Source organism: Apodemus sylvaticus, chromosome 9, assembly GCF_947179515.1.
Source record: "Apodemus sylvaticus chromosome 9, mApoSyl1.1, whole genome shotgun sequence".
Classification (NCBI taxonomy): Eukaryota; Metazoa; Chordata; class Mammalia; order Rodentia; family Muridae; genus Apodemus; species Apodemus sylvaticus.
The window spans coordinates 43377932-43383931 of record NC_067480.1 but is presented as its reverse complement, the minus strand read 5'-3'; positions in this window follow the sequence as shown (position 1 = coordinate 43383931).

Here is a 6000-nt window from a genome sequence, read left to right as displayed (position 1 = left end):
GTCTTGTAGCTCAGATTCTCAATTTAATGCCTTTATCTCTACTCCTTGTTTTGGAACCATTTATTCTGTCCATTTTAACTAATGACTACATTAACAGAAGCAGAGTTCTTATTTAGATGACATTTCATATTAGGTTATCAACTGAATTTTAAGTCCTCTGACGGACAGACCAAAGGTTGTCTGTCCTTGAACTGCCACCCCCTCCCATGATGAATATGAAACACTAAGCATTCCACACAGAGGACATCGGTAAATATGCACTGAGCTGAAACTGTGATGGGGACGTAGGAATCAGGATTTCTCCAAGAAATTCCATGCACAGAGATGGGTCACCTACCCAGAGCTTTGACATCAGACAAAAAAGACTATCCCAATATCCATCTTCCTTAGATTTCTTTTTCATCCTCACCCTGAAGCTGTTATGCTTTTTTGGAAAGTCAGAAAACGATTAAAAATTTTTCTCTCCCTGCTTTCAGCAAATTAACAAACAAGTTAATTTTCCTTGATATGTATGTATGTATATGTATATGTGTATGTGTATATGTATATGTATATATGTGATATATATATATATATGTGATATATATATGTGATATATATATGTGATATATATATGTGATATATATATGTGATATATATATGTGATATATATATGTGATATATATATGTGATATATATATGTGATATATATATATATATATATACTTAATGCGTGTGGATGTTCACACTAAAGCCAGGCTTTGGTGCTTGAACTCTGGTAACATACTACCATATTTTGACCCGATCTCCTTCTCTCAAAACCAAAGTCTCAGTAATATGATTGATATGATTGATACTCAATACCCAGTAGATCTTAGAGTCCATCAGATAAACACATTCAATGTAGTAGCACACAAAATCAGTAGCTTTATTATATACAAATAAAATAACACACAGGGATACAACATAATTTACAATAGCCAAAAACAAAACAAAACCAACCAACCAATCAATCAAACAAACAAACAAACAAACCAAAACACAAACCAAAACCAAAAACCAAAACAATCCTACCAGGAATAAATCTACCCATGCAAATGAAACATTTATACAATGACAAATTTAAGATACATAAAAAAGTAAAGAAGATACCAGAAGGGGGAAAGACCTCACATACCCTTGGTTTGATAGGATTAAGGTAGTGAAAATTGTCATCCTATTCTAAGAAGTTTCGATTTCGATGGATTCCACATTAAATTTTCAAAATAACTCACACAAATTGAAAAAAATCCTTAAATTTTATATGGAAACACAAAATACCCAGAACAGTCAAAACAAATCCTGAACAATAGAAAAACTGCTGGAGTTACCACCATCACAGATTCCAAATTATAATACAAAGCTCTAAATAGAATAACAGCCAGGTGTTTGCATTTAAAAGAGTCATTGAAAAATGAAATTGAATTGAGGATTCACACATAAATCCAAACTTCTACAACCTCCTGCTTTGGCAAAGATCATAAGACACATTTGAGAAAATACTTCATATTCAATAATGATGATGGTGAAACTGGATAACCACATATAGAAGAATAAAACCTGAACATATTGCTAACCATGAACAAAGATCAACTACAAATGGATGAAGGATTTCCATAAAACTGGACAGTGGAGTAAGTATGGAATATACCTGAAGCTATTGGCACAAGAAAGGACTTCCTGATGAGACCCCTAGAGCCTAGGTATTAAGACCAGCAATTAATAAATAGGCCTTCAGAAAACTAAAAATATTCTGTACATACAACAAAGGCCACCATTACTTAGGTGAAGAGGAATTCCACAGAGCTGAAAAAATCTTTATCATCTATATATCTGAGAGAGGGTTAGTATCTAGAATATAGAAATAAATAAATATCTAAACATAAAAAAAAGAAAACAAACAACCCCATGAAAAATGGAGCAGTAGCAAGTGGAGGGGGAGGAACCAGCATTGGGGGACACTGATTGGGATGTAAAGTGAATAAATAAAAAAATTAAAATGTTCCATGAAACTAAAAAGAAAATTCTCAAAATATAAAAGGCAAAGGTTTGAGAAACCTTTAAGGAAATGTTCTCTATACTTAGCAATTAGTATAATTAAAACTACCTTGAAATTATGTCCTCTCTCCAATGACATATCTCCAAGATTAACATAAGAAAAGACAGTTGATAACGAAGTCAGTGTGGATGTAGGGGATGTGGTTATTTGTGGCTGGTCAATGCAAGCTTATGCAGCACTTATGGACATTAATTTTCAGAAATTTCTGAAATTTTCAGAAATTTTCAGAAAGCAGCGAATTCTACAAGTCTGGCTTCCAAAGGACTTTATACCCAAGCTATAGAGATATTCATGCTCATTTCTGCTCTCTTTACAAGAGGCAGGGAGTGAAAACAACCTGCATGTCAATCAGCAAATGAAAATGTAGTACATTTGGAATATTATTCAACCGTTAAAAAAATGAAGTCATAAATTTAGCAGGTGACTTGACAGAGCCAAGAACAATCATTCTGAGGTGATGGCTCACTCCCAGGAAGACGAACCTCCCTTCCGTTGTGGATTGCTGTTAGTACTTTCTGTTCTGTTAAGAAGGGTGCCCTGACAATGAGGAGAAGATGGCGTACTCAGATGATTTTAGGTGAAATCTTAATTGGTCAAATAAAGGCTAGAGCCTGTGATTTCGAAGTGGAAGAAAAAGGCAGGGACGGAAGTTTTAGAGAAAGGAGAGCAGGGGAACAAGATAGAAGAAGAGACAGAGGACGGAGGGAGAAGATGGAGGAAACGAGGTTGAAGATGAAGCAGACACACACGACCTGGAGAAGCTCCAAGTAGCTAAGGACTTCATAATTGGGCAATAGAGTAGTGTAGGGTATATTTGCCCAATCTAGGCGTGCAACTTGTATTCATATTAACTTCTTGTGTGTTCTTTGCGTGGGCACTTTGGGGGTTGGCAATTTACCGTTATAAATCTGGCTGGTATACTATAAGTCTCTAGTGTTTTCATTTCACAGCGCTAAGAGCCGCTGAGGGAGCCATAGCTGGCCGTCCTGCAGGCCAACCACAGTGGGTGGCTGGCCTGAGAAATGCAAGCAGAGGCTCAAGGCCTCTCAGGTTAGCTAAGGGAACCAGGGCAAGACAGCACCTAGAGCTAGCTGTCTGGGTGGGGGATGGGCGAGACCCCCGATGATGATGATGATGATGATGATGATGATGATGATGGTGAATAGCATGGGCTTTATTTTAATATAACAAGCTCTTTCCTCTAATTTATGAATATTAGCTTTGAATCTTCAGGTGTGTGTGTGTGTCCGTGTGTTTCATTTGGAAACTAGTAAGTTCAGAAAATTCAAAGGGAGTCATGAGGGCCTTTTAAGGGGGGAGTGACAGGAAACAAGTATAAAAGCTTGAAGGAGAAAAATGAATAGGAATGTTAAATTGGGATAGGGTATGAAGGGGCAGTGTAGAAGAAGTTATACAGGAGAGAGTGTTGCTATATTTTCCCAACCCAATTACCCAGTAAAAGAAATCTCAACTCAGTAACAATACAAGCTAAAGCCTAGGTTGGGCAGATCTCCCACTACACTACTCTATTCCCATCTATATTATCCCATATAACTTGCAGTTTCTCCAGACTATGAGCTTCTCTCTCTGCAGCCTCTCCATTGATCCCCAGTAGCTCCTCCCCCTTCCCAGGGGTCCTTTTCTCCTCCCCTAGACTCTCAGCTCCTGCCCCTTCCTCCAGCCAATCATTGGCTCAAGCCTTTATTTGAAAAGTTAAGGTGGGGAGAAGGTTCACAAGGCAATTCCTCATCTGCAGCCCCTCTGAGGAGTGGGATTAACATCAAAATACAAGCCCAGGGCTATCCACAACAGGAGAGATAACACTAAAGACCTTTCAACACTAAAGACAAGCTCATGTGGACCTACCTATACTGTAGAAGCTTCCTAAAAGTGATATATAAAATAGAATTTATCCTATGATGGACTGACAATGTCCCTATGGGTACCACAAACTAGCAGTATTAAAACGGCCAGTGCCAAGAGTTGGTCACTTCTGTTGGAGTCACTGGTTGGTGAGGTTCCAGAGAAACCCCCCCCCCCAGGTCATTGCCAATGCTATTATTAGTTATCCTCTTGAATTGGACAGTAAGACCCCATTGTTGAAAGACATCACCTATTTAAATCACAGAACATGGAAATATCAAGTCTGTATTGCCCTGAGAACTTTGTTCCCATTGGCTAGTTTTCTTTCTGTGGGAAGGTGCTATGATTGTTTCCAGAAGATGAGAGCTATCCTCAGACTTAGCCAGCCAAGAACACTGTGAGCTACAATGATTAACATAACACATGCTCCCTGGTGTAGTAGTGGCATGAACAATGTGGAGTAGCCAACAACTCTTTGATTGGATTTAAATCCTGCTTAACAAGGTGAGACTCACACATGGTACCAAAATTCAATAGCTATATAGGTAATAGGCCCTAGAGGATAATATATTATTATTATTATTATTATTATTCCACTAGATCTGTGGTTATCAACCTTCCTAATACTGCAACCCTTTAAGACGGATCCTCATGTTGAGGTAATCCCAATCATAAAACTATTTTTATTGCTATTGTATAATTGTGATTTGCTACTGTAATGAATACTAATGTAAATATCTATGTTTTCTGACAGTTTTAGGTGAGCCAAATGAAAGGATCCTTCAACCTTTTGACCCCCAAAGAGATTATAAGCTACAGGTTGAGATGTCACAGTATCAAATTGTCTTCTAACAGTGTATTGCTATTTCCTTATTAGTGCATTTTCCAACTCTTTTCAAAGAATCTTCCTTGTGAAGAAGATCATCACCTTAACACAGGACCCACAACTGGCCAAAGTGCAAAGAAAATGACTGCAGAATACACAGTCATAAATGGAATATCTGCATTGTACCCTCTCCTCCCATGGCTCAGGAGCCATTGCAGACAAGAGGGTCGAAAAATTGTACAAGACATAGGTGCTGACTGAATATGACAGTCTTCCAGTCACAATCAGACAGATGCATGTATGAACTCTCAGTGTTTGCGAGCATATATGTAAGGCCTGTGCAACTCAAGCTAGATCAAATCCCAACATGGAGTGAGGAGATAGGCTTGAAGTCCCATTCCCAGTCAGGAGTTACTGGTAATTGATAGCTTCTGGAAGAAGGACAGTCAGCGTTCTAAGAGAGTGATAAGTCAATAATACTATTGGAAAACTCCACATCTGAGAGTATGTAGACAACATCAATTTGCCTTAATGTGTATAGAATATGAAATAAAAAAGATAACACTAACTTTGATAGGTGGGTATGAGGGGTTATGATCTGGAAAAAGAAGGGAGAGCATTGTGATCAAATGTATTGAAAATTTCAAAGAACTAATAAAAATAGAATAAATATAAAGAATAGTTAATAGCTGTGTCTCAGGAAAAGGCAATGTGACAGGAGCAATTGTAATATTCATTTAGTAAACCCTGACTTGAATATAGTATAACAAGAGAAAATGGTCACCGTTTAGCTATATTGATTAGAAATGAGCTACAACAAAAAAATTAAATAACATTTAATTTTCAGAGGCCACTACTTAAATTTAGTCACTATTAAATAAGTCAAGTGAATTGAGGACTAGAGAGTGCTTCAAGGGACAGAATAAGGATTTTAATTATAGAAGTCATCATAATGACTGAAAGCTTCACACAAAACACTTAAGTGATGAGATCCTTGCTCTTTAAAAGGGACAAAGTAAAATATTTTCATGGAATTTTGGCTGCTTTAAATAGCAATATTTCAGAGTATAAACACAAAATTTGATTGGAAAACATAAAATAACATTTAGCAAATGGATAGGTCTACTATATTTTTGAATAATGACATCATTAATCAGTCAGTTCATCCAAAATTAATATGTAAGTTTACATTGGTATCAGTCAGAATCCTAGGGGTAGAGAGAAGCCTTTATGA